Raw genomic sequence first — 14,085 nt, forward strand, 5'->3', positions numbered from 1 at the left:
AAGTTATACAGGCCAAAGAAATTATTCCAATCCACCTCTTAACACACTTTGTTCTTTATTTGGTGCTATATGCAATTATTTATATTCATAGTAATTTTTTAAAAGCCCTATTTCCAAATGGTTCTGTTTTAAAAAAGCTTAAAATACTGTGAGGATACATGTCCTATACTGTAGTTTGCAGCAATTCTTTCTACCAAAGTTTACCTTATATCACAATAAGACTATATTGCAATTTACATTTAATATACATTGCACAGACTTGGAGTTTTTAGAGCTGAAGGACCTTCAAGTTTGTAGTTTGAAAATACTGATGGTGAAAAATTTGGTGTGTAGGAAGCAATTTAACAGCACTTGTGCTCTGAAGAGCACCCAATAAATATATGTCAGGATAGCTTATTACATGCCGCTTTTCAGAATGAATTAAGAAGTAAACTGTGTAAGATATCAGCCAGCAAGAGCTGATTTGAGAAATGAAGGCTAATGGCTGTCTTTTTATTACTGAGTTTTGTAAAGCAGAGTGTGTTTGTCTAACAGATAACGTTCTGCTTGGGTGCAGTCTTTGGTGAAGGGAGCTGACTAATGTCTGAATGAAATCTTTGCTCCAGTCTTGTGCAGGACTTGATTGATTGCCTTTTCCTAGTCATCTATGTGATTAATAATAAATAATGTCTTCTGCTAATTTAAACTAATTAAATTTTTGGCAATACATGCATATTGGGAAGGAGAGATCAGCAGGTCCTTACTTCCCTGATTAACCTACCTTAGGGCGAGAGGTGAGGTTCTGTGTGAATGCAGAAATCCCTGGACTTCTGTGGAAAATAATAACCTGGTTTTTAGTGGCCGTACGTGTTTAAAGTCCATGCTGAAAGCTAACCTTTCACTTGTGTTAAGTCTGATGAATGCCATGACACCCTTCTATTAAATTAAGAGCTAGACTGGCCTAAAACTAACTCATAAGGAAAACATTGTGCACATAGGAACAGGAGAGAGATGTGTCTGTTCCCTCAGGAAAAGTTGTTAGACCAAATTAGGTGTACCCTGACTCAGCCATCGGAGTACTCCAGTGATCAGGCTTTTAGGTATTTTGGGACAGGTAACTTTCAACCTGTTGACATACTCAAGCATTTTAAGGACTGTTTCAGAACTGGGGGTGATTCAGCAGCCTGACGAAGAGTTAGTGCCCTCATTGACTCCTTTCTCAGGATTAGATGGGAATTGACTCTGAGGCCAAGATCTCTTGATTCTCAAGAGCACCATATTATCAAGCGATAGCTGTCTGACAGTGTTTAAGAAATACAGGTTATGAATGTTAAAGCAGTAGATTGTTCTCAGAGTAGCTTTGATTTCTTGAGCAGAGGACCAGTAGGATGTAGTATAACTGAGAGTTTTATGGGATGTGAAAATAGAAACGGGAAACGTTATGGCTTGTATTATGGAAGAAAGAGTTTATCATAACTTTTCTTCCCAGACATAAAGTATATCAACTATTTGCTTAGAAAAGCAAAGTTTGGGGTGTGTTTTCTTTGGTTTTGTATGTTGCATATTGGCTCTTTGCCCTAATGGTATTGCATAGGATTTTCTTTGTTTCGGTTATCTTTTTCTATAAATGCTTGTCAAAAGATGACACTAAAAATTTAAACCCATGCAGCAATAACATGTTTCAAATGACACTGCAGCAGTAATGCAGAAAAGATTAGAAATGGAAGTTGAGATTTAATGTGAAAAGAGTCCTGATTAATGACAGGCATCAAGGTTTGCTTCAGTGAAAAGTGCATTTTAATTGGTTGGGTTGATTAGTCTCATTATACATGGAGCAGGTACAGTAGTTGTCAGTTTTCTCTTTTGGGGGAGAGGGAGCAAAGGAAACGACCCAAGTTGCAAAAGAAAAATAATCCTAATCGTATGGCAGGAGGCTGCATTACTTGTCTGACGCACACAGTTGACTCCTTCCTATTGAGTAAGGCATTAGAGGAGTGTTTCGCTGGGATTCACTCGTGCTATATTCAAAAGTGAATTGAAGTGAGGTGGGCCTTTTCTTCTTAAAATGGTAATATGTGGTTAACCATCTATAAAAATGGTAAACTATTCTTATTCTCTGAATGTAATGCAATAGGGTTTTTCTAACTTTAATTTGGACTGGCTAAGGTTTTTCAAGTCAGACTTGTTGACTGTTATCTCTTAAAGTCTTCTTTTAATGAAGAATAAAAGATCAGAGAGGCAAAACTGGAGTAGATTTGGTATAAATTTTAAGTGTTAAATGATAAATTTCTACCAAGTTCCCTAAAGAATGGTCATGTGAAATACAAACTTCTCTCACTGCTGTTTTTCTTTTGCATACACCCTTTGTTCAGCTATTTTTCTTTGCATACAGTTGAATGGCGTTGTAGAGATCTTCCTCTGGAATTTATAGCCTGAATTTCCTTATGAAATGAATTGTACAGGAGGGAAATCATTGAAGTGAGAAAATGTGGAGAACAGAACAAGGAATCAGTGCAAAAGCAAACCCCACAAAAGAGAAAAATAAATTGGAGCAGAAAGAAGAAAATAAGTGCAAAAAATAGATAACCCCAGTCCCGCCTGCCTAGGGAAGGTGAGCATCCCATTTGTTTCTGCCAAAGCTGCGTATAAACAGACAAGAAAAATCCCACTATTTTCATGATTAAAAAGAACTACTGAAATACAGGCTATGCTCTCCAATCTCTGATGAAAACTCAGCATTAGTTCTGCTTATCGCTTCAACCATGTTAATAGTTTTAATGGAACTGGAGAGCAAATTAATATTACTTAAACCAAATGTGTCTTACAGCCCACTTGTAACTTCTGCCAAAAATGTCGTTCTTTTTCCTTATTGTTTGTAGTTGCATGATGAGAGGTGCAGAGGGGCTGGGGAGAGGTGTGTGTGCGTGGACTGTAATCTGTGTAAATACGTTGTTACACTGAAGGATTGCTACTGGCATATTCAAACACCATTCTACCATATTCAAACACTAAATATTACATTTATTACTACAGGTACAGATAAGGGAGTCAAAAGTTTCAGTCTTAGTTGCACACTAGCTGGATCCTGAGGCTCTTGGATCAGGCAGGAGGGTAGTCCTTTGTCATCAGCTGAACAGGCTGTTATTAATTTTTTTCTCACTATGAAACCAAAAAGATTGCTAAACATTAGTTTGGGTTGTTTAGCCCTTACATTTTATTTTGCCGGACTGCAGTATCTGTAGATCTCTTTGAAATATGTACTTTATTTTGATATTTCTGTTTTGCCTTCATCAAATGTCAATTTTTTTTACTGGCCATAAACATATTAAGGGTAATAAATAGCTCTTTATACTTAGTCAGTTAGGCAGTGGATTTAATATTATGGTACAATGGATAATAGTAGATGCAGGTAAAGTGAAAGAATTACTAATAAACCAAGTGTTATCATTTTCCCTTGTTCAGAACTGCATAATTTTAGGATGGACTGAGGGAGGGTAGCAGTGTTATGTGAAGGCATTTATTAAATGACAGGGTTCACAGTCCTACAGGAAGAAAGGAGAGCAGTAGAAGTATGAGAATAATGGGCTTCAAAAAAGAGATTTCAGCAGGCTTGGGAAGCTGATGTGTAGTCTTCTGGGAAGATAATATTAAGAAAGCTGGTCACTGCTGGAAAGGGCAGGCAATGATCCTGATTGTATGGGAAGATAAGCACTCTAAGAGACTAATACAGATGAAATAGTGGAAGCATGTTGGGATAAGATCAGAAAGGCCAAGGTGCAAAATGAGTTATTACAACTGGCAAGGCACTTAAGAGATGGCAATAAAAGACTCTAAAAATACACTAGAAATGAGAAAGACAACAGACAAGGATCATGAGTGCTGCGTGGCTCAGGGCTGAAGTAATGGCTGATTCTTCCTTTAGCCTTCAAAAAACAGTTTGTGACTTGTTTCACACAATTAATTGCCACAGGGAAAGAGAAGCACAGATGTGAACAATGGCTAAAAAATATTTAGATGTCAGACATGATTGAATTCATAGTGCCTAATGAAAATCACTATTGAGACCTAAATCTGTGCAATCTTTTAGCTGTTAGAATTTTTTTCTGAGAACGGGGGAAATTTGGGAAAAGCTATTACTGTATCCATGACATGGTGTGGGGAAAAGAGAATGTATAGGCCGAACAGCCTAGCTTTCCTGAACAGAAGGATAATAGAATAAATTATGGAAAAAAGCCCAACTGTTTGAGAGATGAGCCGATTTTGAAATTATTTCCTCGTCACTATTCTCTGCCCACCCAAAAAACAATACGCAGCACCCCCCTGCCCCCCCCCCCCCCCAGCTAGTCAGCTTTGTTTTTTCAAAAATCAAAGATATAAAAACCCACAACAAAACAAAGGAAAAAACCAACCCCTACTTGTGCTTTCATTATCAAAACTTTCCTAGTGGGAATGTTGGAAACAGTAGATGCAGTGCTGCTTTATTAGTTTTTGTTTTGAAACTACTGTACCTGACAGTTTATAACCAAAGTAAGGAAATACCATACAGTGGAAATTGCTGTTAAAAGTCCATTTTAAAAAATCCATTTAAATATGCTCTACTATCAGCTGAATGTGGTGATATATTGCTCTGGTTAGGTGTATGCAGCTGGGGACTCTGTTTTTTTACAGTTGGTGAGGTAAATTGACAGAAATTGGGATTGGGAGCATGACAGCTCTGTACAACTTTATAGAACATGTGTTAATATTCAGTATCATACAAAAATTAGTAGTATTCCAGGAGGGAGGTTAGAGATTGCTTTTCCTTCTGCTGGTGATGTCTGAGCTCTTACAACTAGCTTTCCAAAGTCTTTTTATTGAATTAGTTTACTAGTGATAATTTTACTCATATTTTTCATTCTTTTCCTAACCTTTCCTTGTCCCCAGCTTGTCAGTGATTATGTGGAGCATCTGGTGAGGTTTTTGGTGGGTTTATGGTTTTGGTTTTGTTGGGGTTTTTTTGTGTTTGGGGGTGTTGGGGTTTTCTTCCCCTTGTTGTTTCTTTTGTTGTTGTTTGGTTTGGGTTTTTTTACCCTAAACTGTGCCACTTCCAGCAAAATAAATATCTTGTTCTGTTTTTGAGCTGTTCTCATTCTGTTGCAAACTTGCTTCTAGATAGTGTTACAATATATTCCCCTATGGGTAGGACTTGGGGAAAAAGCACAACAGCTTTGCAGTAGCAGCTTAGATAGGCACCAGCTTTGCTTGTATCTCCCGCTACTAGGAAATATAAGGCAGATGTAGACAGCTAAATGCTACTGGTCTCCTGTATGGAATTGTTTCTTTCAACCACAGTGAGAGACACGGGAATCATCTCATGGAATTAATTGTGTGTCTTTCAGTCACTTAGCTCTTGAATGCTGAAAAAAAGCTTATATTAATTCTTACAGCTGGGATTTGTACCTTCATTTTTGGCAGTAAGATAAATTATTAATTTCTGAATTCGTATTTCTGACTACTGCAATCAGGTGCCAGTGTCTGCTTTTGACATGGAATTAGGTTGAGTTGAGAAGACAGGGGCAGCAGAATTACACTTTATCTGTTGATTCTTCTTGTTTTGAATTCATTTTTATCCTCTGAGAAATAATTTTTCTAATCTTAATAGGCATGAGTATATTCCTGTACACTGCTGTGATTTGTGATCATGAAGTCATCAGTTTGAGTCTTTAAATTTCATACTTTTTTTTTATACTACCTTCCTGTAGAGTCTTGATATTTTAAAGCTGTATAAAATCTGAGAGACTTTAAATGTCAGCTGAAGGGGTGATTTGCTTCATTTCCATGTAGATAAATTCTGTGCAAACGTGAACCTAAACAGTGCTGATTTTCAGAATATAAAATAATGGAACAAGCATGTTGTTAACCTTGTTCCAAAACAGCTACTGTAGATTTTAATTCATAACTTAAAAAAAAATATTCTGCTTTCCAGTGAAGAGCCAGCTGGGCACTAGACTTCCTGTATTGATCCATTCATTGAACTTTTAAAGAGGCTGTGAGACTCCAGGAGCTCCGCATTTATTAGGATTTTTTTAAAGTGGCTGGGGACTGTAAGAGCTTCAGTTATTAGGTGTCCCATGCTGACAACCACATGTTTACACAGTGCAATCTGGAATTTGGATCCTCTTGTGCATAGGGTACCCAGCCTACAGCCTACCATCAGCTGTGGCTCGCTCAAGGAGCAGGCTGTGGCTGTGTCAGTCGTCCTGATGGCCTGCTGATTTCTTTCACAGCACGTGACTGGAAATGTCTATTATGTGACAAGTGATATTTATTTTTATGACTCACTTTGCCTGAAAGGTTTGGTTTTGGTTTTTGTTTTTTCTCCTTTAAAAACAAAACAAAGCAACCGCCACCACCAACAAAAAACCCAACTTGCTTTAAACTCTCCTAAACTGTCCATTCCCAAAACACTCACCTACAAATACCAATAGTAGGGGGCTTTTCTTGGTCAGTTGATGATTTTTGTTGTCTTTTTTTAAAGACTCTTCTATCTCTTATTTGCATTTTGGGCTCCTTCATTTTGACAGATTTGTGCAGTACTTTTTTTCATCCATGAGAGAGCACATTTCTGAGACTGCAGTGTATTGGTGAAGGTGTTACATGACCTTTCTGGTCAGGACTATGGTTCTTGTATTTCTTCCGAAGATTTCCAGAACCTCCACAGCGTTCATGTGCTCTTTAGTCCAGGCAAAATGTTTTGATGATTTGAAAGCAGCTGGCTTCTAGGCACAGTGTTGTGTGGGAATGCTTGGAAAAAAACCCCAACAAAACAGAACAGTTTTGTCATACAGGTGTTGTATTGTTGCTGACATTAAATCTGTTTTAGCTATTCTTCAGTACTAACTGAAATATTGGGGATTTTTTATCAAGTTTGCTTAAAGCTATTAACTGTCATTCTGAAACAAATTCATAATGTTTTGGCATTTCAACACAGTCCATAACTCAAGCATGTTGCTAACTCTACATTAATTAACTTACACTGTAGTAATATCTACTGGTGAAGCATCTGGTTTTTATCCTCTTACATTAAGCCATTTATGAGACTAACAGTGTGATATTATCCCAACAGTTTCTTGACTCCATTGCCTTACATCCTGTTTGCAGTTTTGGTCTGTCTCACCAGTTCAGTGTAATCTGTATCTCTTCCTCTCATCTCCCTTCTATTTGCAGGTTTCTGTATTGCTAGTTATATAGTGCATATTTAAATGCCCTGGAAAAGCAACTGATGTTTTAGCTATTAAAAAGACCAAATAGTTTTGTGGTTTTCTGAACCCAACTTAGTATGTGACTTATGGGAGGTAGATGTGACAAAGACTGGAATTTGATCATCTGCATTCAACGCCTCCTTGACCTATGGTAAAAATGAGGTGTCACTCAGCAGCCCTGGCCTGAAGCTGCCACTGAGTCAATGAGTCAGCTATGAATCAATTAAATACCTGATGCTTCTGCTGAAATCAGCAGTAACAGCACAGTTGACACTTATTTCTCATCACTGTGTTGTAAAAGGGATGGCTTTTCCTGAGCTGATGCCTCAGGATGCTGCAGGCTGAGCCACAGCATTGAGCAGCTTACATATGTGGCTCACATCTGAGCCAAAAATTCACTTCACTTTCCTCATCTCCAGTGGCAGACCCAATCTTCTAATACACATTGCTATGCTAAGACCAAAGCCAAGAGGTCCTGTGCTTAAAGCACAGACCATAGGGGACACTTAAAGAACTGTATTCGTTCAGAAAATGCACAAGTGCCCCCTAGGGTGGCAATTTTGGGGGAGAATAAAGCCACCTTGTATAAATCGGTTCCTAGCTTGCGCCGAGTGTTTAATTGAGGGATATTGGCAGCATATTCTGCTGCTCTGGAAAAGACTCACGAGTGCAGCACTGTTACAACTTCACAGAATAGAAGCTGCCAGGAACCATTACAGTTGGTTGGGCAATTTTGTCTTGTTCTCAGGCCAGCTAATCTGCCCCAAAGTACACTGCAAGAATATTGGGAAGTTGAGAATGCTCTATGGGTGCAGGCAGGGCACAACAGCATAGGTTCATAACCTCAGTCCTGCCAGGACGACTTGAATCTGCCAGTCTAAATTATTTGCTTGTATGGAGTTCTTTGGGCAAGAATCAAACGATAGACAGTGCTTTTACCTGACCATAAAGAACCCCAAATTCTTTTCTTGAGGTATGGGGGTGTACTTGAATTTGCTTATAGTGTGTTGAGTCTCCACATTAACATGGTACTTCTGAAGAGTAAATGATATGTTATTCAGGTTCAGGTAATTTGATTGTACCATATTTTAACACCTTTAAAAGTTCTATTCATTGGTGCTATTTCATTGTTCTACTGAACGCAGCTGAGAAGGCAATGAATTATTTCCTGTCCACTAGTGAGGCATGAAGAACCATTTCAGTGGCTATAGAGGGGAACATCAGTAGCTATAAAAGGAACAATGGAGACTTTTCAAATTTTTATCTGTGCAAAGGCAGACTAAAACTCTTATAAGCTGTTTTAAAGCTTCTATTAATGTATATCTTTATGCAGCTGCCTCAATGCTGTATTCTGAATGAATTGCTTGATACAGAATTCTTTATACAGGTTTCATTTCTGTTGTCACAGTCTGTCTGATAAATATGTATATGCAGAAGGCTTAAAAAAACCACTCCCCCCACCCGCCCAACAACCATGCAAGTATTCCTTTAAAGGGCTAGTTATTCCTTCATGTCAAGTCCAAGAAAAAAAGTTTGATGTGGTAAGGGGTCAGAGCTGGAGAAAGAGGAATCTTGATCAGGTGTTGCTGTGATCTCTTTGTCAGCAGTGAATCACCTCAATTCCCTCACCTTTAGGAGTTCAAGTCTCTCTTGGTTAGCTAAACATCTAGGTTTTGCAGTTGTAACTCCCTGGTTTTCCAACCATTGACAGATACGGATAAAAAGATGTTGGTTCCCCTACTCCTGTTATTGGCTCCAGGATCATAGAAAAAAAACAACTGTATGTTTAAGTAAAGGTAGCAAACATTTATTCACACAACAGTACCTCTATGTAACAAGTCGAACATCATCTTAAAAAAAAAAAAAAAGTGCAGTAAGGGCAACAACTGTGGTGCCAAAACTCTAGACAGGCCAGATGAGTTTATTTACTCACGTCGTTTATCTGTTTCATCCTAGCTGTGTATTTTATAGGCTGCAGTAGGGACTGTCTTCACATTATTCTGGGTATACAAGATTCAGCCATGGTTGTGGGGATTTCCTCCCCACAAATCAGAGGGTAATTCAATTTTGAGGCCTCTCCAATCATCATCTTTCTGTCAATCTATATAGCCTAAGAATAATTAATTGGAGGCATTTGTTCACTGCAACTATTTCATGAGCCAAGAGGTGGTAATTATTTTCTGTAAACTAGGCTTAAAGTCTGGTCCTATGGTTTCAGGCTGCTGAGGCTGACAGCCCTGTTGACTTAGGGGTCATGTGATTATTAAGAGTAGTCTCCAAAAAGAAGTCAAGATTTCTTTATACTTTACAAATAAGCGTGTCCGCATGCTGAGCCACAGCACTGAGCGGCTTACACATGTGGCTCACGTCTGAGCCAAAAATGTGCCCCCATAAGTGCCCCCTAAGGTTATTAAAAGTTCCAGCAGAGAGAAAATTATGCCATGCTTTTAGCAAACTATCAAACATGATTTTTTTGCTCAACCACTATCTTTGAGCTTTTATTGGAGACACCTCTTTAATGTGTTGTACTCTCTCATTAGACTTTAAAGCATATGAATGAAATTATTTAAAGACTATTCAAAGAGTTTATATAAGAATGGCCTTAAGTTTGATTGGACTAAACAGCCTATATTTACTTCATTCAGGTTGTCTTGTTCCAAGTGTGGCAAAAATATTTACTGAAGAGATGCACCCTTACAAACAACTCTCTCCCCTGCCCCCCATCTGTAATATTAATCTTGTGTTACCTTTTTACTAAAGTTGAATTATTTTCAGGTGCTCTCCTTACTTGCACTTGCTGCTGAATACACAATAACTTGTTCAGCATGTTGAGACTTTCTGAAAATCTGCCTAGAATTATAAGAGGTAAGAAGTAGAAAGTACATCTTAAAAAAGTTGGTTTTCCTAGATAAGGCAATTGCAGTAACGCATATCTAGCAAAGATAACATCACATTTTTGGATTTATTAGAGGTATGTGATCAAAGAGAAAAGGGGAACATACCTATGCTGGTTTGGGTATGGCAGTGTTTGAATGTTTTTACCCATATGACAGCTTAATTTCTGTGCAAATGTCATATAACACTTCTAGGGAACGAAATGCAGGGTGTAATGAGACTACTTGTATCTACTTAAGAGACGTATAGGTATTTTTAGGAAGCTTTGAAAGAACAGCTTGTCAGTCCTTCAACGTTGACAAGATTTTTTCCATTGCTATTTCTTCTAGTGAAGCATAATAATAAATAGACGCTTTCTTTAATCTGTATTTCACTGACTATTTTATGTGGAAGTTGAGTATAGCCACCTCTGTCTGATCTTTGCTATCTTTTTCCTTTATGTTAATGCTCTTGAAAGTGTGGAGAATTGGGGTCAACAAGGAGAAAAACATCTAATATTGCAACTCCCCAGTATAACTTATATTCATCAAACCCGACACGTCTTATAGCAGCACAGTAAAAGAAAGCTTGCTCCAGGAGAACTAAACAACAACAAAAAAAACCCTACATGTATTCTTAGCATTTTTACCATTTACAAATAACTTAGGGGGGGAAAAAGAGCAGTATGCTCTGCAGATCCTCTGGTGTTCCCCTTGTGCCCTCGAGCTCCTGAGGAACTTTGGAGATGATTCCCAATTTCGCCTTCTGACCAAGAACAGCTATGTGCTTATACGTCAAACTTGTTTCCTGCATGGGGTTTGTATGGCTGGCCTACAGCCTTTGTGCCAGCCACCAACCCTTTTTATTGTGAACAAAGGATAACCACCTCCAATACTTATCATTATTTTTCCTGTATTAAAATCTTTTCTAACTTCAAGCCAGCTTGTAAATTCGGAGTCATCCAGCTAACCCTAAATGCTATTTTTTTCTGTTATGGAAATTTCCAGAAGTAAAATATCTGAATTGTTTTGTGTGGCTTCTGAGTAGTAAATAGTCTAGAGACCCCAAATTGGTTTTGTTAAGTTTTTCTTCATTTCCTTATTAAAAAACAAAACACCACAAAACAAAAAAAACTCCAAACCAACCAAAAACTAAGAACAAAGTACCGGTTACTCAGTTGGAAGGTATCTTGTTGTCAAGTGCAGTGGGTTTATGCAATGAGGAAGGAATCTTTGGGGACCAGAGTCTTCTCTATGTTAACTGTCCTGTTGATGCTTTGAGCATCAGGTAACAAAAATAGCACCAGTTAGCAGAATATTTAAATCAAAATTGTCAGAAGTAGCCAGAAGGTACCTGCTATTGTTTATGTACATTAAGAACATGCTGGTGACTCACGGGTGGCTTCTTAGTCAATCGGTGTCCCATAGGTTCCTCTTAAGCTGCCATTGTTGCTGCCTTGTCAAAGTTGGAGAAAGGTGGTCTTATTAAAAGCTGATGAAAGCTGAATCTACCTCATCCAGAAAAATAGCTCCCCTTTTATGGGATAAGCTTCACTTTACAACCTTTTGCAATCATGGGTTGTTTTTTGGTGGGGGTTTGTTTTTGTTTTTCCTAGGAGAAATACTAGGTCCCTCAAGAATAGTGCTGGAGTTTTTGTTCTTTTCCATCTTCCAACAGTAGAATCACCATGTCCAAGCCTTATTTGGCATCAAGAAGAAAAACTACTCCTGAGAGTGTGTGCCCAGCACTTGAAAAATAGGACTTCTAATAGTTTCAGCAAAACAATATTATTCATATAGACATATAAAGGGTCTGCACAACTAAAGTATGTTCCAGTCGACTCAAGCACTATTACTGTGGTCTAAGCATCAATGCTGGTGAAAGCTATTTGTAGTCAGATTTCAAGTATGAATTTAATCTCCAGCTGCTTGTACTGCCACTTCTCTTCCCCTGGCAGGAGTTTTCATGCTGTAATGTATACCTTGATCATTTACTCTGCCTTGAGAAAGTGAGTTGTGTACATCTGTCACTGCAATGGTCACTGCTTGTATTGAAGCACTTCTCAAGGGAAGTGTTTTCCTGGATCTCAGAAAAATAGCATTTTACTTATCAGATTTATTGTATACTTGATGGTATAATCCAATAATACTAAAAAAACTCCAACCAAACAAAACCCCCTAAAGGCTATATAGCTTCCTTGTGTGCTGCTGTAAGAAGCATAGAGAGTGTTATTAAAACTTCACTCTAGTGAATTACAACTTTTGCAGATGGAAAAAGAATTGAAAAATGTTTACAAAAGTTCAATAGTAATTCAGCAACCTGGCATACTGTTAAAATGCTTAGTTTCGACTTAAAAGACACTGAAAATGTGAAGGAAAAAGAATATCTATAACATTAAACTTTCTCAGCACTGTAGAAAATAACCAGCACTGTGTACATGGGCAAAGCATTATTTAAAAACAAGAAAAGACTTCTGTGGTGCCTATATGTTTTATGTGTTTGTATTCTACCTTAGAATATTTGGCTTTTTGCATTTAAATCCCCCGTTTCATTTGGGCAAAAGAGGAAGTTGAGTTTGGCAAGAGTCCAAAACAATGGAGTTTCCTCATTTGTGTGTGGTTTCTCCCCTGCACTGGCTGTTTTCATTTGGAATATCTCCTGCCTAAATAGGAAATGCTACTTTATTGAAGAACAAAATTTGTGTGTTTCTTCATATACTTGCAATGTACATTTCCCATGTACACATTGGAGGGAAATAACTGTTTTCATGTAATAATTGACTCGCTTTATTTTTGGTAGAGGTAAATCTGGAAACAAAGCTTGCACTCCCAATAAATTTTCATCTACTGCTATCAGGGATAACTATGAGCAGGGATGTGAAGAGGATGTGGCTTTAGGGGGTGGTCTTGGGAAGCCAAGGTGGAAGTCAGAAGCAGGAGCTCTTGGTCTTTGCATTTCATGCTGAGTTCTGAGCTCAGCAAGATCAAGAGCTTCTGCTCTTCAGAGGCAAGTTACTGACTCATGAGTGAATGCGGCAGCGAGGACTACCATTAGAAGGAACAACAACATCCAACCTTCATTCACCTCTGCTGAACTGAGAGGGAGCAAGGTGGGTGGGAACTACTGATTTGCTGGACTGAGTGTAGAGTAGTCATGAGCAAGTTCTAGTTTGCAAACTAGATACTCTTTTTAAACTGCTGAAAAGCAAGATTTGGAATAAAGCTTTCAAAGAGCCTAGTAAATAAACGTCTCTGTTTATTTACAGCTAGCTTGTTCACCTCTTTTGGTACCAGTACAGTGCATTAGCTTCAACAGGTATTAGGTTGCATGTTGAACAAGTGTTGCTGATGTTAGTAACTGCTTTTTTGTGCTATCCTGGTCTAATTTTGATTTGCTGATCATGATGAAAAGCAAATTCTGACACTGTTTCATTAGTAATGTGGGAAAATGCACATAATGAGTTAATATTTCAGCCTTCCTCTTTTTTACAATAAACAATAGAGAATTGTACCACATTGATGAGAATAACTTTTTTCCACTACAATTTAATGAATCTAAATTTGTATCTAAGCCCTGAAATTTCCCTGTGAATGATACCTGCTATGTAATTCATCAGCTGTGTGATAAAAAAAAAGCTTGGACTAGTTTTGTCCTAAGTGCCAGTCAAATACAGCATGCAGGAAGTATCTTATGTTCCTCCTGTGTCCAGTAGCAATTTGAAAATTGGCTGAGAGAAACAGAGTTATTTTCAGAGAACAGAAAATGTGTCTATATGTGCATCGGAGCATTCCTAAGAGTCTTGGTGCTAGAAATAAACATGTCTCTATTCTGAAATATCTTTGTGCTAAGCATGCAAACTTCTGTGGTTATGTTCAATTACTGTATTTAGTAAGACATCATGGATGTTTTCTACTACATAATCATATTCTTTATATCGTGACTTCCTTTCCTGAAGAGTTTTATAATATATGCAAATGGCAGGCAGGTAGCC

General features: G+C 38.0%; 1 protein-coding gene across 2 annotated transcripts in view; it reads left to right on the forward strand.

Moving 5' to 3' along the window:
* Nucleotides 1–14,085, forward strand: part of KCNIP1 (potassium voltage-gated channel interacting protein 1) — a 456,219-nt gene that overhangs the window by 20,231 nt on the left and 421,903 nt on the right. The gene's annotated exons all lie outside the window — the stretch shown is intronic.

Source organism: Aptenodytes patagonicus, chromosome 12 (assembly GCF_965638725.1).
Source record: "Aptenodytes patagonicus chromosome 12, bAptPat1.pri.cur, whole genome shotgun sequence".
Classification (NCBI taxonomy): Eukaryota; Metazoa; Chordata; class Aves; order Sphenisciformes; family Spheniscidae; genus Aptenodytes; species Aptenodytes patagonicus.